Source organism: Dermacentor variabilis, chromosome 6 (assembly GCF_050947875.1).
Source record: "Dermacentor variabilis isolate Ectoservices chromosome 6, ASM5094787v1, whole genome shotgun sequence".
In the NCBI taxonomy this organism is placed as follows: domain Eukaryota; kingdom Metazoa; phylum Arthropoda; class Arachnida; order Ixodida; family Ixodidae; genus Dermacentor; species Dermacentor variabilis.
In genome coordinates this window covers 132,130,811-132,153,660 of record NC_134573.1, presented here as the reverse complement: position 1 = coordinate 132,153,660, position 22,850 = coordinate 132,130,811, and the positions used below count along the sequence as shown (strand labels likewise).

General features: G+C 44.6%; 1 pseudogene; it reads right to left on the bottom strand.

Moving 5' to 3' along the window:
• The window catches only part of LOC142585247 (very long chain fatty acid elongase AAEL008004 pseudogene), a 46,424-nt pseudogene extending 24,665 nt beyond the window's left edge, over positions 1-21,759 (bottom strand).
• Between the last annotated feature and the right edge of the window lie 1,091 nt (positions 21,760-22,850).

The following is a 22,850-nucleotide window of genomic DNA, read 5'->3' as shown; positions in this document are numbered from 1 at the left end:
TATAAACACATTTTTCTTTAATGTCTCGACAGTGTGGATGAAGTGCCTGGAAATGCATTTCACCAACAGATTGTACAAAGAAGCCAGAGTTATGGAACTACTGTGGTTTACTGAAAGCCATTCCTACATAATAAAAATGGTTTCCCCTTGCCACAAGGCAACCAGAACGCAGGGCGGTAGAAGTGCACATTATAGCTATAGAGTACTTGAATATGGAAGAGTGCGTCAAGCAGCGGCACGGCACAAGTTTTTCAGTAAGGCCGAAAACATCGGTGGCACAAAGATCGAACTAAATATTCCGTGCCAACGCCCATGATGATGGTGGAAAATGTTCTCATATTATGTGGTCCAACCGACGCGGATGTTAATTTCCGGGTCACCTTATGTCACTGCAGACCCAGAGAACTCCGGTCGACCCTGGGTTAGTATAACATAGAACTAGTTCAACCTGTTTTTATTTCAAACCCACCATTAGAACTCCGTGATAGGTCAAGATGGTTCAGGCCTCACAAAAAAAGGGCACAAAGAGATTGCAATAGTTTTATGTTGTACTGGCTTCGGGGACAGAGACGCCCGCCCGCTGAACCTGCTGCTGCGTGTGCCACCCTAATATCTAGTTCGCTCACAGCTCCCCCGGCCTACTTTTCATTGTTTTGCACCTCAGCTAGGGAGCACCGCATTGCTTGGCCCACTCGACTGTATTCTAGTACACTCTAAATACAGCCGTCTGGGCCGTTCTGACGACAGCCGGCGGTAAACACACACACGCCAGCCACTTGCCGGAAGCGCTGAAAAGTCCAGTGTAATAGGAGCAAAAATGACGAGAAACGGCCACTGCCTGAGCAGACATGTTGAAGCTGTTCTGGTGCAGTGCGGCGCAATTTTGGTAAATTTTCTGTTTGGCACAGGAATTTGCATTTGTATCAAAATGGCGCAATTACCACAGGAATACCACCCCGGTGAGTGGCATCCCGCAAAATGAAGAAAGCCACATCTGTGCGGATGAAACATACAATGCTGTACCATGGCTGACATAACACTACAAGTTTGAATGAATTCCACTTTTTATTGTAAGACCTTCGAGCTGTACATATCTTATGTTTTGTTTCCCCATATAAATATATTTACAATATATATTTCAGTGTATCATATTTGCAATGTATACAACACATGTGGCATTTGCACATTATATCCTGCCGCAAGAGGCAAAGCCACAGAAGTCCACTGGCAGTGGCATTGAACATACTTTCAATGGCACTTCTGAAAGCGATGCCTGCACTTCACAATATCATACCGTGACAACACTTTGATGTGACAATTTATGTCACTAGTGTAAATATGAAATTTTGTAAGGCTGCTTCCGAATTGGTTCCTGCAACAGCATTGTTCAATTTTACAAAACAATCAAACTGATATGGACTGACACAGAATGCACCCCCAACTCAGTTAAAAAGAAAGTGAACAAGCAAATGAAGTTTAGTAGATCGTACTTGCGTAGCAGACAATCATAAATCCCCTGCACTCTAAGCCAACTTTTAAAATCTCAATGTAATCTCTGTAATCTAAATGGCAGAACTTGTACTCGAGCAATGTTAAGCATGCTGTGAGGAGCACAGCATGCAACTTCAGCTACAGTTTGTGACAAGTGCACTGAAACTGACGTACAGGAAATTTGCGTTGATGCAGTTGCACCATCTGTGGTGCTCAGAAAAACATAGGGCTCATCCAGAAACCTGGGATCACCCATGAAGCCAATATTCCAACCTGAAAGAGACAAGAAAAGATGGTAATGTCTTTGATGCCTCGACCATAAGAATGATATAAATAGCTCAATTTACAAAATATAAACAAAAAATCATCCGGCCTTTAACTCCAGCTTTTGTTTATGCGTGTGTCTAAATTTAATTTTGGGATTGCAGAGTCAAACTCTACACGTACGTGACTTTTCTTGGACATATACTTCGCTCAGCCATTGCCCTGTGAGTAGCTGGCAGATGGTGAAGAAAGAGCTGCATGTGGACAAGAGACTGTGCATGAAGAACTGCTTCTGTAGTGGAAGCGCATCTTGGAAGTTGGAAGGCACCAGTAGCAAATACGAAACAGTGATGCTGGCATCAGAGAAAGCCCAGGGTTGAAGAAGGGTCAGCTACACTTGCCAGTGGTGTACATTAAGGTTTGCCCTGGGCAGTTCGTACCAATAAAAACTGCACCCTTACTCTGAAGAAAGCAATGCAGCTGCTGCCTGAAGAGGCTAACAGCCCAGGGCAGTAAAAGCAAGAATGAGCAAAGTAAGCACAACCCTCGTGCTGGCTACCAACCAACTGTATAGATGAAGCAGCCTACTGCAGACCATCACTCCCTGTAACCTGCAACTCCACATAGAGTTTGTACATGAGATCGCTTCAGACACTAAAAACTGCAATTTGATCCAACATCACAGGGCCAATATTAATTATCATCTAGCCTTTAATAGGCCACATAGTGATAGCATAAAGTAATGAAAAAATAGGAGCACATACGTTGTCACATTTTATTATTCTGAACACATCAGCTGTTTAAGGAGTTGCCCATTCCTTGTTTGTAAGTAATCTTTGCATGTTTCAAAATTCAAAAGCACTCACAACTGTAGACTGGACAGCACATCAACACAAGGCTAAGGGAGCATAACAGTTCATTAAGAGGGTCTGCAAACACACCTTTTTATACACAGGGAAAGGGTAACTGTGGGATAGCCAAGGCGTATAAAATAATAAGATGTTGCTTCTATTGCCTTATGCGATCAGAAAGTGGCCTATCTGGAAGGTAGACAATACTGCATGAATTAGGTTCTGATGCTGAGGCATAAAATTGCAATTTTTTATTTCCTGCAGTGATCCAATGTTGTAGATTGTGTATACGCAAGTGTGGGTTGTAGGACTGATGTTGTGGCACATATAAGCTGCTGTAATTCATTTATAAACTTAGCTGGCAGTCAGCATGTGTCCTGTGTTCTCTTTGCTCTGCCCTGTGGTAAGCGGTGCTGTTGCATCATGGATGCATGCCCAACATGCCCGATTTAGAATCCTAATAATCAAAAACAATACTATAACAGCCAACTCTTTCCAAATTGCTCAAGCAAGAAGTGTACGTGTCTGCACAAAGTATAGGAATACATGAAATGAAACATCCTCTTTTGATCACTAAGGGTCTCAATACACTGAAACAACTGAACTGTATCATGGTTTCAAACTAAACTAGGTCAAGAATATTAGCATCGCGAGTTGGCACAGACACCATTTATGCATAGTCAAAAATCAGGACAAGATCAAGGAAGTCTTTAGAAAGGCAAGAAGGCACTGTCATGTCGCCCAATATAATCTCTGGGAAGTTAAAATCTAAACAGAGTACGCAGTTAGCTCCCGAAAATGTTAAGACTAAATCTAAGAGGTGCCGAAGTCTGTCATAGAAGGCTAATCACAATTGCGTGAGCGATAAGAATATTTGAGTCAAAAGAAAGAGACCCATTTACACAAACAAATGTTTTCGGTGATCGGAATCGCAGAAGACACACTTTATTTAACCAGTACCAATGCGCCACTACCCCATTTTTTGTGGGAAGACACTACTCCAATTTTTTTCTCTCTCCCCCTTCTCCATTTTATTGTGCAGTTCAACCACCCTTACCATACCCTACACATCAGCTTATTCTCCCTCCCTTTCCCAAATTGAAAGTGGGGGAAAGTGAGCTGTATGTACATGAACGTTGCCAAGGAAACAGTTTTGCTGCACTGATGAAGACTAACTCCTTTGGTAAATTGCTGGCTCCAGCAAAAATCCTTGTTCAACCACTGTTATTCACTTCGAGCCTCAATCTACCTGAGAAGTTTGTCTTAGCTTTCACAGAAGGCAACAGAAGCTGGACCTTAATGTTTTCAAGGACTTCTCCTACTGTTCATGCACCACCATCAAAATAAGTTTTGGGTCCATTAGAGAATGAAGTTGTGTTTCACTCAGCAAAAGGCCCTAATTATACATATACGAGATGAAATCCGAAAAACTTGGGAATGGTGTTGCCATAGGAGCCATAGACGTGGTAAAGACAGCCATAACTTCACTTGGGATTCCACATGTGACATTGCTGCATGAACACTATGCATCATGCTAATTGGATCAAAGAAATCTAAACATGAAAATTTATAGCAAATACTCACCACACATGATGTTATGCTATCAGGGTCTCGTACTAGCAACTCCTTTGACTTCACAGCTGCCACTGTCGGTAGTTGACTGCAGCATGAAAAGAACAGAGCATTTTTTTACATCCAGCTCAAGTGAGCACCAAATTATGGGGACAAACATGTGCCTGATCATTGCTGCCAGCTTGCATTCAAGCATAATCAAGCTTGCATTCATCTTGTCCCTCAGCAGTAGCTGAATTGGCAGAGCAGCTTGCCCGCTTCTTGACCCTTGGAACAGAGACGTAAGTGGGAATTCAAGAGAGCATATTTTCAACAAATTTACATTTACAAAGATATCAGAGAGATATAAAAAGAAAGGCTGGGAGGTTAATGAGGTTTTAAAGTCACCAGGGTTTCTTAGGCTCTTTCACCTATTCGGTGGCTCCACTTTCTCTGCTGGGATAATGGTCTTTCATGCAACCGAGTTGCGGCAACTAGGTCTGAAATGCACGTGCCGTCTTGTTAGAGCTTTGTGATGCCCAAGATTTAGATGCTGTCATTGGCAGCGGCGCTGTGTCTCGTTTCTCAGCCGCTTGAGCAGAAGGTTGTGAAGCACCTTCGTCGCCAAGTCTGCTGTGCATCTCTTGTCGAGATGCGCAACTGATATTGCTATGCGTTACGTGCGCGTTCAAGGCATCTACAGTCAATCCAGTTCCCAACAACTGCAGAAGGGCTTTAGTAGCCTTTTGCAAAAATGATGCTCGAGACCAGGGTTCTAGTAACCATGGTTTGTGGACTGCTCACTGTCCAATTGGATTTGGATAGCATGCACACAAGCTTCAGCTGTCAAGGGAAGGACAGTAACGAAGAATGCTCGAAAGGAGATAAGTCACACTTTCAAGCTAAAGCACATGAAGCAAAATGCCAAAACCTAGCTCAGGTGTGGTGTTCAGGGTGCTGCAATTTGCTCGTACAGTTGCGGACAAAGTTGCCCAGGCAAACCAGTTTTTCCATCACTAACTCTTGCCCTCATCCCACTGCTACCTAATGTGCATTCCTTGGGAAGATGGTGTGGGAAGGAAGGCACCTAGATTTTATCACATATTTAGAATGCGCATTGTTTTTTTTTTCTCTCATCAGAGTACTCATCTGAGAAATTGAGGTCCACTTCATTTCTAACTGTAAAGCTCAAAATAAACGATTAAAACGTTTAGAATATTAAGAGAATACACATTATTATCTTCAGCAAGGAAGCAGTGCATGCATTGGGTATTCCACCTGTTTGCCTTTTGAAAGGATTTGCTTTTTCTTTTTTTGCTTATGCTACAGGCCACTGTTTTGACCCCTCAGTGGCATGTATTTTCTAGTCTTCCAGCCCTGACTCGATGAGTGATTCGCTCCATGTACAACCATCAGGTAGACAAAGTAAGACATAGTAATATGAGTAAAGAATTGGACTCGGCATAGTTGGTGTTTATTAAAAAGCATGTTAAGAGGAAGCTTTAGCTCGGGCCCAACTCCGACGCGGCCTATTCAAATACATGTAAAACGCAAAAACGTTTTTATGAGATAACCCCTGGACCGATTTTGATGAAATTTGTCGCATTTGAAAGAGAAAGTTAAATTCTAGTGACTGTTCGAAGCGGAATTTCGATTTAGGGCTTGCATTTTCTTAAAACGATTTTCAAATATTTGACCGTTTGAAAAAAATAGAAGCACGAAGTTTATAAATTCATAGCTCTGCATCAAGAACCGATATCGCGGTTCTGTAAACGGCATTCATTAGATCATTCAAAGCGGACAAATTCAATATGTCATTTTACATCTTACGTGAATTTGTTACGTTGGTTACAACGGTTTTGCAAAAGTTGTATTTCTCTATTATTAAATTTTTTTATATTCATGTGTAACATATCAATTTTGTCCGCTTTAGATGTACTATTAGATGCAATTCACAGAATTGTATTATCATTTTTTGTGGTTAAGTTACAGAGTTGTAAACTTGATAGTTTTGTTTTTTGAAAATTTTCGATTTTTGCCAATTTTTAACCAAAAATTGACAATCTAACTCAAAAATTCGAAACCAACTGTCACTAGATTTTAAGTTTGTCTTTTAAATGCAACAAACCTCGTCAAATTTGGTGCAGTGGTTGCCGAGAAAAACGAATTCTCCTTTTACATGTATTTAGATAGGAGCACTTGAGCTAAAGCTTCCTCTTAACTGCTACAAGAATGAAACACTAATAGGAATGAAAATGACCACCCCTGTCGTTGCCTATGTTATCGCCTGTGCTGTCCTTTTTGTTTCAGTATGTTTTGTCTTCGTAGTGGTAAACATGTCCTTTCGAAATGATTGCACTCACCTTCTTATTTTTCTAGAAGCTACCATTTTCGCAAAGCACCATAGCTACTGTACATATTTGAATTTAGTCTGGCATCGTTTCTAGGCTGACTGCCGAAATCTCGAATGTCAAAAAAAAAAGAAAAAGAACTTTCTTTGAATGCAGGTTAAACAAAAAGAGGGATTTGACAGAAAAAAAAGGAAACATTAAACATTGCCAAGATTTTGCACTTTTGGAATGCTCGCGTTATTATATCTACCAAAATTTTTAACACATGCAGCCGCGACCTAGTTCCCTACCTAAGCAAAGTAGACGTGCCAAAGGCATATTAACGTGGACAGGCTTCTGAACTTGTTATGGGTGACACCTCCAATGTTTGCAACATCTTTCATCATGATCTCCGTCATTACAAACATTCCAGTTCCTCTTTGCATTCTGACAAAATCAGCAACCTCTTTGTCCACCTTGTGGCATCAACATTTCTGAATGTCGGAACTGTGAGGGGTCGTTTAGAGTCATAAATATGAGAGTTCCCTGTTGCATAATGCCCTGTGGGCTTTAAGGCCAAAATAAAATATAAAATGCTGACATGACTTAAGACAGCTTTGCCATTCCTGTTCAAGGGGCCCTGAAACACCTTTTGAACATAGTAAAAAAACTTTGCCAATCTGTTAACGCGGCTCCTGTGAACATGTGAGCTAAATATTATCGCACTGCATGTAGCAGAGAATTTACAATCTTGTGTAGAAAGCAGTGAGCAGACACTTATTCTAGTGTTGCAATGTCATCATCGAAAGCTATCAAAAGCAGTTGGCTGACTAACGCAACTGGCTCATTTTTGTGATTGCGAGAACATTCTCAGCAATACAGAATTGCCAATTTTGAGTTATGGAAGATATATATGTCTGCTATCTCAAAAAGACAAAAATAAGTTCACCTTTGCACTGTGCGTAGCTATGTCCTGTGCGTAGCTACGTCTGTCACACGTGTCTTTCGAGACTGCAGCGGCGTGCTGTTGTCTACTGCGGCCGACACGAGGTGCTGCTACAAGCTCTCTCGCCGTCGCGACACTTAAATTTTGCCTGGGGCATTGCTCTCTTCACTTCTCCGCTGTGTAGCTTCCAGCGCCCTAGTGGAGACGAAAAGATAGATAAAGCCGGGTATCGATGCGAAGACTCTACTTTTAGTTGAAGGATTTAAAAAATTTTGCAGCATGAGATACATGGGACGACATACCTCAACAGTGAGCTCATGATTAGTTAAAAGAAACTGTTTCAGGGTTCCTTTCAGGCATGTAAGATGAAGTTAAGATTAATTCTTTGCAGACATACTTGGTGCATGGCAATACAATTTTGTCACGAGCCATGACTATTGGCCTGTGATACCGTGAGGTGGCACATAGATGAGACCTTCCTATCCGGTAATGGTGCATCCTCCTTTTACTATCATGGAGCAGTGTCTCCTAGGCCACCTCACTTTCAGGTTTGTTGGAACTGTCTGCTGGTTGCTGAAGTTGGCAACAAAGTGGCAGAGTGGTCACTTGCCTGCTACAAGACTGCATGGCTAAATTTATGCCATGCCCGTCTTTCAGAAGGAAAAAGGGGGGGCTGCCACACCTTCTGGCCACTGGCTTCTGATGCTGTTGTGTGGTCCCACCACTTTTGATTGGTTTGCCTGAAACATAAGATTTTCTCAGAGCACTGAAATGCAAAACAAGTGCAACAACATACATGTGTCCTGACCCATATATGAGTCCATATAACTAAGCGATCTGCAATAATGTGGCGAGTAAAAGTAAATGTAGCGAGATAAGTGAGTAAAAGGTCCTATGTGCTTAACGTACGTATTGGACACTTATTGTGCGCAGCTGACACCATTTAATGAGAACAGGACAATACAGAAAGGAAAGAAGGGAGATTAAAGATGCGGGTGTCAGTAAAATGACACTTGATTTGAGTCATAGCTTCATTCAAAGTTCGGGTAGTAAAGCGACAACTCCGGAAAGGCGTTGGTCCCAGTTTCGATTCCTGGTCCAGGACAAATTTTCCTTCTAACTGCGACACTTTCTTTCTGAAAAACCCGTATGGATTTCCTGTGTAGCTTAGTGCTACATTCCAGAGGATGACAATTTTTTCATTTCGTGAACCTTCCTTTACTTTTCAGGATTCTGCAGAAGTGATTTGCCATATTCAATGATGGCTATCACTGGTGCAGCCACAACTGAGGGCATACTGCGTACTTTACACAGGGTACTCTGGCAAATACAGTTAATTCTCAGTATAATAAATGCAGATATAGTAGATTATCGGATCATATAAATGTGTGATGAATATAAGCTTATAGGTGTCTCCAGTTGAGGGACCCAAGAAATATAACTTAATTATGCAAACTATACTATTGTTACAAAGGAAGACGCAGACGAAAAGCTATATACAAGTATATTTACAAGAAAATATGCCGCACTTGGCCAAGAGGCAACAGCCCGCGCTAGCCTCTAATCGTCGTCATCGTCTTCACACTGGTCGCCTCTTCGTGATCACAAATACTGTTCCATAGCACTACCCCCGGTGGCAAAAGCGCCGTCCCAGAGCTACATAAGGCCGGACTCGGAAGCAGTGTAGTAGGCCTTGAGCCTACTGACGTGCACGACATCACTAGATGCCAGACAAGAGGACGAGGTTGAACCCACAGGAGCGATTTCATACGTCACAGGCGTCACCTGGTGCAGCACACAGTAGGGCCCTGTGTATCGCAAAAGGAGCTTCTCTGAAAGTCCGACGTGACGAGAAGGCAGCCAGAGGAGCACGAGCGCACCAGGTGAAAACTGAACGTCACGATGGCGGGCGTTGTACTGACACTGCTAAGGGGTTTGCGAGGCCATCAGTCGAGCTCGGGCAAGCTGGCGTGCATGGTCGGCGAGGGTGATGGCGTCGCGCACATACTCGCTCGTTGAGATCGCAGCAGGAGGAAGTGCCGTGTCTAGGGGCAAGGTCGGTTCGCGACCGTAGAGTAGATAAAATGCAGAAAATCCGGCGGTATCGTGCCGGGTAAAATTGTACGCAAATGTGACATAAGGAAGAGCACTGTCCCAGTCGTGGTGGTCCTTTGAAACGTACTTGGACAAGATATCGGTAAGAGTACAGTTTAACCGCTCTGTCAGGCCATTGGTTTGAGGATGTTATGAGGTTGTCAGCTTGTGTTGAATGGAGCAGGAATGCACAATGTCAGCGATAACTTTCGAGAGGAAGTTACGACCACGGTCAGTAAGCAGCTGTCACGGGGCGCCATGTCACGCAAGAGAAAGTCCGTGACGTCAGTGGAGCCACTGGTAGGGAGAGCCTGCGTGACAGTGTATTGGGAGGCGTAATCAGTTGCGACAGCTACCCATTTGTTCCCAGAGGATGACGTGGGAAAGGGACCGAGGAGGTCTAATCAAACATGAAAGAATGGTTCCACAGGGACGGTGATCGGCTGGAGATGACCGGCAGGTAGCACCTGAGGTGTTTTCCGACGCTTGCAGGGATCACAGGCAGCAACATAGCGTCGGACGGAGCAAGCGAGACCAGTCCAATAGAAGCGGCGGCGGACGCGGTTGTATGTGCGGGTTACCTCAAGATGTCCTGCAGTGGGTGCGTCATGCATCTCAAAGAGCACAGTCTGTCGCAGATGTTTTGGCACGACAAGAAGAAGATCAGATCCGTCAGGGAGGAAGTTCCTTCGGTACAGAATGCTACCCTGGAGGACATATTGGCGAGCGGATGCGTCGGTAGGTGTAGAGCACAGACACTCGATGAGTGCTCACAGCGATAGGTCTCGGTACTGCTCATCAGCGATGTTAGCGAAGGCAGACACAGAGAAAATGCCGTTGGCGGTACTACTGCCAGCATCGGCACGCTCGTCGACTGGGTAGCGAGACAGGCTGTCAGCGTCCTTGTGTAGTCGGCCAGATTTGTAGATGACAGAATACGAATATTCCTGGAGGCGTAAGGTCCAGCGACCAAGTCTTCCTGTAGGATTTTTAAGTGAGCATAACCAGCGAAGCGCGTGATGGTCTGTGACAACGGAAAAGGGTCAGCCATATAAGTATGAGTGAAATTTCGCAACCGCCCAAACTAGCGCCAGACACTGACGCTCAGTGATGGAATAGTTGCGCTCCGCGCGTGAGAGGAGTCTGCTGGCGTGAGCGATAAGACGGTCGTGGCCACGCTGGCGTTGTGCCAGTACTGCGCCAATTCCGTGACCGCTGGCATCAGTATGGACTTTGGCAGGAGCAGAAGGATCGAAATGGGCCAGAACGGGAGGCGTTGTGAGAAGGTCGATTAGATGCGAGAATGTAGAGGCCTCGTTATTGCCCCACTGGAAAGGGGCATCTTTTTTCAAAAGCTCGGTTATTTTCACGAAACGGTGGAAGTACAAACAAAGGCCGATGAAGCTGTGCACATCCTTGACACACTTCAGAACAGGGAAGTGCGTAGCAGCATGGATCTAGCCTGGGTCCCATTGCACTTCATTCGCGTCAACGAGATGTCCAAAAACGGTAATCTGGCGACGGCCGAATTGGCACTGCAAGTCGACTTGCATGTCACGAAGGTGCAGATGAGTGGGAAACGTCAGTAGAGGACTTGGCGGCATAGGAAGCAATGCAGCGTCACCTCGAGGCACTGCATTGTTTAGTTTTCTGGCTGGGAGCGGCGTCCGACAGGAGTCGGCAAATAGGAGCGATGGGGCTGGGGAGAGCGAAATCGTCGTCGTTGGGGCGAAGGCGAACGAGAATAGGGGCGGTTCGGCGCAGGAGAATCAGTGGCGGCATTATCGGAGCTGCTGATGAGAAGGGCCATCTGGGGGGCGAGAGTAGGCAGTATAAGTAGACCGGGTGGGGGAACACCAGCGAATGCGACAGTGCCGAGAAATATGCCCGATTCCATGGCAGTGATAACAAATGGGCTTGTCATCAGCAGTGCGCCATTCAGATGGGTTGCAGAAACGTGGTGGGTAAGAATATGCGGGATGGGGCGGAATCGAAGAAGCTGGACGGGTATCAGGGCAATGGGCCGAGCAGATGGTGTGAAGACCCATGTTTTCGTACTCCTGGCGGACAACTGCCTGGATCAGCGAAACCTTAACTGCAGGTGCATTGGTGGGGCTGGAGTCAAAGGCAGCCAGATAGGCGGCTTCGATCTCACGCCGGACGATCCTGGTAACATCGCTAGTGTTATTGGGATGAGGAGCGTCGGCACAGGAAGATGTCGCTGGGGTGTTGGGCAGACGGGCAAACTGCTGGTTGATACGTCAGCTTTTATCGAGTTCCAGGTGGCGGCACTCTTTTATAACTGCATCCACCGTCGCCACGTTGTTGAAAACGAGCAAGTTGAAGGCGTCATCGGCAATGCCTTTGAGGATGTGGGAAACCTTGTCGGACTCAGTCATATGTGCATCAACTTTGCGGCACAGAGCCAAGATGTCCTGAATGTACGTGACGTAGGGCTCCGTTGACATCTACACACGGCTGGATAACGCCTTCTGCGCCGCAAGTTGGTGACCGTATCGGTTGCCGAACAAGTCTCGAAGCCTCTGCTTATGTGAATCCCAACTGGTGAGCTCATCTCCGTGCATCCGAAACCAAACTCGAGGTGTGCCACCGAGGTAAAAGACTACGTTGGCGAGCATGATAGTAGGGTCTCTCCGGTTATTGCGTTATTGATGTGTTTGTACAGGCTGATCCAGTCATCGATGCCTTCCCCATCTTTGCCCGAGAAAACACCAGGATCACGGGGAGCGGGGAGAGTGATGTAGGTCGTCGAAGTGGCAGCAGGTGTTGGAGCTGGCGGAGTCGAGTTGTCGTTGCCGGGAGCCATGAAGGAAGGTTTGACATACCGTCCACTGCGAAGCTCCGTGACGAGGTACAGGGAACGTCCACTTCCACCAGATATGTTACGTAGGAAGACGCAGACAAAAAGCTATATACAAGTATATTTACAAGAAAATACGCCGCACTTGGCCAAGAGGCAACAGCCCGCGCTAGCCTCCAATCATCATCGTCGTCTTCACACTGCTCGCCTCTTCGTGATTGCAAATACTGTTCCGTAGCAATATGACACTATATACAGTAGTCGACAGGTTATTCAGACTCGGCAGGGACTGCCCAAAATACTGAATTAATAACAACGTCGAGATGCAAAATGGTGACTATGAAATAATCACAAAGGGAATTTCAGCATGCAGAGGCGGCGAGGGGTTCAGGTTCCCAAGGTGATAACGAAACTGGGGACGTATTCTGAAACGTTCGCCGCCGCGAAAGTTTCGCCCTGGCCACGCCTCCGCCGTTGCGGCGCGCGCTGAATGGCTGCTTTGACAAAACCGGAAATTCACTTGCGCCACCTGAATTTCCGGTTTTGTCAAAGCAGCCATTCAGAGCGCGCCGCAACGGCGGAGGCGTGGCCAGGGCGAAACTTTCGCGGCGGCGAACGTTTCAGAATACGTCCCCTGGATTGGTGAGAACTTTCCCTTGCGGTGTGACTTTACAGAAACATGTGCACCAATACTGTGAAACCACACTATAGCAGGAGACTGCTATTTATGTCAGCATTATCTAAAGCTAGGCTTGCTACAAAGTCCAAGACTTCATTGCTACAGGCACGCCCCCCCGCCCCCTCCGCCGAACCAGTCTTCATATCTTTTTACAAAAGCTGTGTGTGTGCACATGATGTCAAATTAAATTTGACTTCACTGAAGAACACGAAATCACTTGCATTGGGAGCATAGTGCATGCACCCCAGGCTTTGGTCACCGTTAGTGTAATCTGACTTGAGCTCACTCATTACTGATGTTTTCATTCTTCATATGCATATCGACTTCACAATCGTGATTACTGTCTTTCAATGATGATGGGATATCTACAAGAATGTATTTGCCAGAAGGAATAAGCTACAATTGAAGTAAAAATATAATTATTGGCTCTCCACATCCTCTCCCTTCCCGTCACGAAACACTTTTAACCAGCATTGTTAACTCGGCAACCTAGTCACTAAATTTAGCAAGTTTTTATAGCTACCTTAACTGCTTTGCTTCTGCCCATTCAGCGCTTTGCTGCACCTGGTGATCCGCAGAACATTTTCCCGCTTTGTCTAGTGTGTTCCACGTTGTAAGAAAATTGCTCTGATAACTGCTGCAGACATTGCAGCTACAAAATGTCTGATTTATTTTGTTTACGAAAGGCTTCCCCATCAGATTCAGTAAAAAAAAATAGAAAGGGAATATAAAGCAAAGTTTAAAACGTGCAGGAATGTGGAGTGAACTTTTGTGTTTATTGCACTCGGAACACCTCTTGGACTTTTCAACATGGCCCTCGAAAACTAAGCACAGCTGAGAATGGTCCTGCTTAACAGTTTTCGGTGGTATGTGCTGAAAAAAACTGAGCCCACTCGGGGAAATGTCTATGCTTTTTTCCGAGCCTGGTACTCTGGTTGCAATGGCTGCAACAACAGAGCAGAGTCTGGCGAGCAGGAGGCTTTCTATTGTTTTACTAATGACTCCTTTAGAAATATGTGCCCATCTAGTGTGCGAGACCTGAAACAACTAGAATATAGCCTGCAACATGGTGTCATTTATGAAAAACTTGTCAAAACGTCTGCTTTAAAGCCGGCCGGCACAGCGCCGGTCACCTGCCCTTCGGCCTCTTTTTGCAAGGCTGGCTCAGCGTCGGCAGTGGAAGCAAATGGGTTAAGGGAGCACTGACAGAAAAGTTTTTTATGTCTCACTTTTGTTCTTTTAGGTAGCTGTCAACTCTTTAATGCAGCATTCAGCTTAAGTTCTTCATGAGCGCTGAAAATAATTAATTACAGCGCCTTTTAATGCTAAACCCTATGAGCGCGATTTTGTGCGCAACAGCGCCGAGCAACGGCTTCGAGCGACGGATCGGGCCGTCGCTTGAACAGATCGCTCGGTCTTGTCACGCGATCGCTCAGTTTTGCAAATCTAGAATTCGTTGCCCAGAAATGCCATGAGTGACTAGCCAATAGTGCGAAGCCAGAATTAGATGTACATCACTTAAGTACTACCGATTGTGGCACGGAATGAGCAAACGATTGAATTTTTATAGTGCAAAGATAAGAACCTACTGGAAGAGCTTCAGAAATATTTTATGCTGCTCTTTACAGTAAAACTCATCAAATTAAGTTAATAAATCACGCATCACGCTAGTTTCAGTGCCTATATTGCTGCCACCATACCGGAAACACTGGGGAGACGTCGCTTGAAGTCATTGCTCGCATGGGGTACGACTGGTAGGCGACGCGCAAATGAGACAGCCATCTCCATCGCGTCGCTTGTCACCGTCGCGCGCAAAATCGCTTGCATGGGGTTTATACTTTATGTGACCGGCTCAAAACATGCTCGACGTGTAGTACGACTTAAAATATGAAGCAGGACACTATTCACAACAGCGAACCAGAGCTGCCGGACACGTGGTATCATAAACAACTCAATAGCAAGGCAGTCAGCTTGGTACAGAGGTTAAAAGCCATACAGAGGCTATACCGTCAAAAGCTGCCAAATTTGCCTTTTCAATAGACCCTTTTCCTAATTTGCAAGTGCACCTATCAGCAATGCACCAGTGCTAAACTAATGCTGGTGCGGGTGATCACTGAAACGAAGGGGACATGCTAGCTGCACATGCTGTGGCCTATGTATTGTGCATGATTCATTCACCACAGCCACGCCTACATTTTACATGCTATAATACAAGCTCACTGTGTTTGTACCAGCTGTTTAGAAAAATGACTGTGCCCACCATTCTTCGGCAAGCCACCATGCAGAAAAGCTAGCTTTACAATTATGAAAACAGTCTATTCTGCGCATCTCTTGGAAATGCTCGAAAACCTGCTCCCATTTTTGTCACAGTGATTGCTGAATTGTCTCTGCCTTGCACAGCAAGATCATAATGTATGCATAGAAACCGGCGATATTTGGTGCCAGAAAAGCGCCACATCAGGTTTCAGTGACACAAGTAGCCTCCTGCTCCATGCCTGAAGCTATGCTGCATTTCGCATGTGTTTTTAACTGGTCGCACTAAAAGGTAACGGAATTATTTGTTGTAGCCCCGAAGGAATTGAGGCTCCATATTTTAATTACTGGGAGAACAGCTATCAAATACAGAAATAAAAATGACACAAACTTTTTGTGTCATTGAATGGCACTTTGCCTTTCTGAGCTTTTAGCAACCTTTTGGTGGAAAATTAGCACTTCCAGCCGCATCGTCAGTGTAACTACATCACCAAGGAAGTTCACTGGAGACACAGGTAAACCATGGGGTTTTTGGTGACTGCACTCTGTGCCAATAGATGAGACCATGCAAATATTGACAGTTCCCTATAAAATGACATTGTCTTGTACAGTTTCAATAGGTCACTTGTGTTAATACATGCAACTAAACGCTACACAAATACCCAGTAAATTGCCCTGGTCAAATCCACAGAGAAACTTATGCTAAGTTCAGTGCCTCACCCCTATTTTATCCCAAGCAGTTATACATCTCTACATGTCACTACATGGAAAGGCATATCAATGACTTTATTAATGAGCCATTCAAGCACATCAATGCTGCCTGTCTAGGCAAAGCAAAATCTTGAAATGTGATATCCTTTTATTTACACTTTCACATTCTCACCTCACACCAGCGAAATGAATAAATCGAAATATTATTACGCCAAAAGGTGTCACTAGGTTAGGGAACCCTCAGTTCTCTAGGTAATTTACTAAAGTTATTGCATAACAAATTGCCTGAAAGACTTCTAGGAGCAACAGAAACAAACATAAAAAAAGACGAAATTACACACATCATCATCATCCTTACTACGTAGAAACATTTAGTTAAAAATTGAGTGCTTAGGGCATGACCTGGAGACACTCTGAAAAAAAAAAAAAAAAAGCTACCAATACTCCTTTTAATGCCTCTACAACCAGCATGACGACAATGAACAGCTCGATTTAGAACAGTGCTAATGGCAAGCAGAAAAATCATACTGTTAAGGTCCGTCACACAACACTGTAGTGCGTACACACTTTAGAACAGACTGTCAGAGTTGTTTGCAAGCAGCTGAGTGCGCAACTAAACCAGACACCAGCTTCTTCAAATACAGGAAAGCTGAAAGAGTAGGGGAGTGTCCTAATTTGTGTCAATGTCGGCTGTGCATGTGTAATAATGCACAAATGCACACATAGAGTGACCACACATACTTTCACAGTATGCGTGGTCATAATAGCCAGAAGACAATGTGTCAACAGAGTGCTCAGCTTGGTGATCTGCCTAAGAACGATACTGAATCACCTCAACAACAATCAGAGTGAAAAACTACAATAAAAAGTAGACTGTGCATATGTAGTTGACTGCAATAAAGAGAAAAATGGACAGCAATGAGAAGGAACAGATCAGTTCATGCTTTTCTGAAAACATTATTTGTACTCAAGAAGCATGTTGGCAAACTGTGTATCGAGTACCATTATCATCACACTTAGCATTATTTCTACACGATGGCCCCATATGTTACTCTGTGTCACCACATCTCAATTGTGTCAATGATGACAAATTTTGGTATTATCAAGCACCACTTCAGCATCAAATTTAATTAACAGTAAGCATTCCCCTGCCTTCGTGTTCGCCAACTGTCACCTTTACACTTTTGACATGTAGCTAATTTTCTAAATTGCGGGAAAACCTCTCAATATGCCATTAACGTTTGTCCTTAGTGTATTCTTTACCGTTGTTTAAAATGTCTGTCACATACCATGGACTTCCTCTGGGCCTGATGATGGCTACTGTAAGAACACCTTTGAAGAGTCCCTGAAATCTTCTATCTTGGGTGTCAAAGGTGTGGATAGACTAGAGGTGATTGCAGGGGACAAAGGTGCAGCAGGGGAAGGAGGTACAGCAGGACTCTGAGAGGAGGCAAGGGATAGAAGTGCATCAGGTGATTGAAGGGAGGCAGAGAGCGATGGGGCAGCAGGGCACAACAATGTAAGAGGAGGTAAGGAAGGTAACGAGATCGTGTGAGGTGGAACGCTCGCTGAAGACAAGTGTGGACCTGGAAATTTAGAGCAATGTAAGCAAGGTGTGTATAACATACTCTGTTTCAATTGAAGCAACGCGTGCGCTATCATACTTCGAAATACCTGGCCAGCTTGAAAAGCTGTACACAGTGGAATCTCAATAAACAGAAATCGTTTAAACAGAACTGTATCTTAAACAGAACACCATCCCCATGGCTAGTTGGTTTTGTATTCATGCAATTGTATTCAGCTTCGTCTCTCAGTAAATAGAACTGATAAGCAGAACCAATTTTCCTGGTCTCTTAAGGTTCCATTTAAAGAGAGTCCACTGTAAATACTAGGAACAAAGCAAAAAAAGAATAGTAAAATTTGGTGAACAATACTAAAGATCAATTTATAGGACAAAATACTAATGCACTTTCCATTCAAAACTGTTTCAACCGAAAACAAACATCTTAACTGCACATTGTAGGGGTGGTAAGCAAATGCAAAGTTGAGTCATGTTCCAAAGCGGGCATCGTGAACCCCGTTATACAAACAATATTGCCAGGAATAAAGTTTGGCATCATAGCCAGCGTCGTTGCTACCTTCCACACCAATAGAAAACGACCTGGAACGGAGACATCTAAAAACACCGCTCGTAACTCAGCTGGCCATTGCCTTCACAACTGCTGCAGTCTTAGTGCAGGCACATGCGTATTTCTGTGCTTCTTTTGACCAGGGGAACACTTTCCGAAACAGATCACCAGCATAGTCAGCTGCACAGAAGGTAATCTTTATGTTCTACAAGGAACGTCATGATGAGGCACTCTACCATAGTTGCAGATTGATCTACTTCTGAATAAGAAAGAAAGCCACCCAATGTTTCGGTGCTCTCAACAACTTTGGCTCCTTCCTTGTGTTTCTTTGTATTCAGGTGACACATGATATTCCGCCGAGTGGCATGGGAACATTATAGTCATAATTGCACATGCTGCAAAATGCATACTTCTCCCCTTGCACAATTTCTGAATTCACAGGGAATCTCTGGTATAAATTAGAATAAACACTTGGAAAGTGCCTCTTTTCCAACATCGAGGAAAGTCCTGCAAGTTCACTGCAGCAGCAAAGCATGCGACGAACCTCACGAACAAACTAGCACAGCACGAAACTATCGAAACACACAGATGGCACCATGCATAGAACCCAGAGAGAGAAATGTCTATGCTGATACAAAATCCAGAGGTGAACCAGCACTTTAGTTACCTAAACTAAAACGTAAGCGCACTAAATTTAGTTAGTAGGAGGCAAACATTTGTAGGACACAAACATTTGTAATATTTCAGACCTTTTCTTAAGAGGTACAAAAGCTAGAAAATTGCATTATTGGCGTCGTTATGACACCCGTAAAGAAGCTGAAAAATCTGGCATTTTACGATAAAATTGCAAAAGTTGGCAGGTATACTCCAACAATGTGCTGCATCAACCTATATTGTGCTCAATAGATTGTCAAGCTGAGCTTCAGTGCACCACCGGTTCTGCAAAGGACATCAGTAGTGGTATAGTCCTAAGTGGAGTGAAAGGTAACTATGGCAAGAAGCATGTTGTGTTTGTGTTGCGACAAATCTCCGTAGCCTTTAAGATTAAAGTGAAGGGAGGCAACAATAAAAATTTACACAATAAGCATGGTGTTGAGGAGAAGCACCTTTCAACAACCCCATAAGTTCACTGGAAATATTCACCGATGGCATTATCCTGAGTACTCCCCTTAATCTTGCAGGAAAGCAGTGTCCTCACGGTGGCCAGCAGGTGTGCTACCCATCTGCTCTAAAAGCTGCAAGCTCAGTCTATCCCTCAGGCACTCAGCATGAAAGAATAGATTTAAAAAAGACTGAAGGACTAGCACGCTGATTTTGCTTGCAACCATGAATGTTTCCAAAGATGGCTTATGAAGTTCGTGGCTCCGTGTTTAAAGCAGCCCTGCAACGCTTTCTGAAGATAGAAAAAAGATTTGCTTAGTTGCTAGACAATACTGCCTGCTCTTTTCCCACGTTTTCTGAAATACCTGCTACTTTTCACGCATATGTGTTCATATGTATTTATAAACACAGTGGCCATTGGCCAGATTTATTTTAGATGTCATAACTAAGCAGTGCCTCCTACAAAAGTTACAACAGAAAGTTATTTAATAAACTGGTCGCATTATCTGTCGGCAGAGAATTATGTCACTGTGTCAACACTATAGCCTCTAAGGTATCCAACTGTGCCAACTATAAGGTCTGGTGACACAATAAAGGGTCATGTCACCTGATGCAAAGATTGTGTAGGTACAAGAGCTCACGCGATGGAGGGTGGAAAATGGTGGTCGTGTTTTCGCACAGCCTCAGTGACACAAAACTGATCACAGTTGAAACGATGAAAAGAAGGAAAACACCAAGGGGTCGTGGCACTGGCAAAGTTTGGCTACGATGCCTTTCTTCATGCAATGCACATTCAAAAATGTTTTCTTGGGAAAGTCTTGTGAGGCAATTGTCTACAATTAATAGACACGTTCTGGAGCTTTAGTGACAGGTGTTGCAGCAACCCTTTACATGTGTGGTGCTGTTTTGCTGAGTGAATAAATCAACTGAATTTGCTGAAAAAGGATGGTGGCAAGTTGACTTGCCTGCAGATGTTTAAAGAAGTCCTGAACTATTTTTTATCGAGAAGTCGAGGAATGCATTTGGCATTAAAATATGCTCGTGTACTTCAGAAATACCTTGTAGCAAAAAACACTTCCATGTGTTCAGCAGAAGTGGAGTTATTGGCAATGAAAGATCGCCAGTGATCCCCTTCATGGTGCCCGCAGCGCTCCGCCTACTGAATGTCACCATGGCACTCAGTTCAAATTTTATTTTGGATGTTCACATAAGCGCCACTACTTGCAATTTATGTGCCTATGATGTGCCAAAATCAGAGGCTATCCCTCGGATTATGGTCGAGTTTATGGTTTGCTGTGTTGAAATGTACTAGATAGCTATGCATGGCTGTTCTCACACCGAGTGACATGAGTAGTACAATTCTTTTCACACTTATCTCTACAGCAATCACACAACTTACGAGGATTGAACAAACTTTATGTTCACTCATGTGAGTATGTTGGTAGCACGCACATTGGCTAAGCGATAAATGCTGCACTCCGGACTCACGCTGGAAGGATTCCTAACGTAACGAACTTTGACCATGATGATGACATACATAGAGGGTGTGCAATTCGGGAAGAAGACGACCTGTTCATCAGATGTTGGCGCTCAGGCCTCGAGTCACATCACCCACAGGCACCAATCAGAGCATGTGGTTGCGCAGCGAGCAGCAGGTTCGTTGCAGCACCCCGCAGTATGCATGCATTGGCAACGTAGCTGTGCTATCCTGCAGATGCAGCTACCGTATTTACACTATTGTAAGTCGACCCCCCCATATCGCTTGACCGGAAAAGGAAAAAAAATAAGAGCATACCCGAGGGCGCATTCGATAGCGAAAATTTATTAGTAGCTGACATGGTCACTGGACTACTCGTCTTCACTAGTGCTGCCACCGTCATCGTTGCTGCGGTCCCACAGCGCGTCGTGGTCCAGCGAAATTTCAAATTTGGCAAACGACCGCACCAGGACATCTTGCAGAACAGCAGCCCACGCCAAATGCACCCAACCACATGTAGCCATCAGGGAGGCTCTTTTGACAGGTCAGGTTGGCGTAATTTCGCAGTCTTCTGCCGCCAGCCACTCGTTGTACTCACGGCGGAGCAGAACCTTAAAATTAAGGCGGAGGTCCGGGCTTATTTCATGGCAGAGTTCTGACTGGTGTGGTTTCCCCCAGGCGACTTGTGCACTACCTTGTCTTTCATGCTAGAGATTCGGCACGGACCTATCAAGTTCGCCCGCAGTACCAACGGATATGCGGTAAACTGAGGAGAAATGGATGCTTGCGACAGATACTTCTGTACGCAAAAGGACGTTTTTCCTGCTTCCCATGCACGGGAAAACGAAACGGAGCATAAATGAAAAGTACACTGCTACTTGCGGTTTGAAGGAAACTTGTGGAATGAAAAGCCGCCGCAATCTGCTACCCCTAGACATTACGAGAAATAATGTGCTACTATGTCACAGACGTCAAACTTGTCAGCATTCACTATTCTTGCCCAAATTTGCCTCCAACCCGATGGCCCGATGGGTTTCAAACACGAGGTAAGCTTTCAAACGTTTCGGAAGCCAAAACCAAAACCTGAAATACGCAGCTTAGAGCCGATAGATTCACGCAATAACAAATTTCCCGCTGCTCTTGTGCGCGTACATACAAAATATGTTACTGGACAAAAATCAATTTTGTGTCATACTTAAGTGCACAGTAATTAATTTGTAAACGTCCATAAACGATATCGCAAAGCACAGTCGCACAACTACACGGGCTTCAAGATCGGATACGAAGGTTTGTACAATCTCGGAGGTGATAAAGTTGGTTCTTTATTCTATGATAATATTGTTACAGTGAGTTGAAAAGAGTGGTCGTTGAAATGTCGTACACGCCAAAAAATTGTTTTTCATTGTTTGCGCAGCTTTCTGAATTTTGTTGGGTGCGCTTATCTTTACATAATACTCCTCGTGATTGTGAGCACTGAGCGTTAGTATGAGTTTACGTTTTGACGAAACAACATCAAGTCCACCGTTTACGCTATTTACAAAGCGCAGTCTTCTCTTTAACTGTCCTCCCATATGCCATATCACTGCGCATGCTAGGCCGTACAGCCCGCATGGAAGTTTCCCATCACATCTTGCTCTCTCTCACAACCTTCTTGACATTGAAGTTGGTGGTACTGTACACTACAGCATTCATATTTAACGGGGCGAAGCCAAGGAATACGCCCCCAACCACCTAGTGATAGATAGCCTGCTCTGCTATCACTGCGGAAAAGCGAGGCACATCTACCGCCTGCGCGAGATGAGACTACGAGGGTTCGCCTTCAACGTGCCGCGTCCACAACAAGGCGAACGACCATGCGACACCGCCGATTACATTGCAGCGAGATCTCGACGACCGTCCCCTTCGCCATCGCCAGGCCGCTACCTCTCGCCGCAGAGTCGACCGTACACATGCCCTACGCGCGGGCGGTCTGTTAGCCCATATCCGGAAAACTGAATGCAGCAACCGATGGAAGTGTGGTTGTTTGATGAATTGTCACAGAGGACGACGCCGTTCTCGCCGACAGTGAAAAGACGTCAGCACTCGTTCTTTCACCATTTTGCGACGGTAGTTCGCAGTAACGATGAATAAAGCCCTGCAGACACCCGCTTTT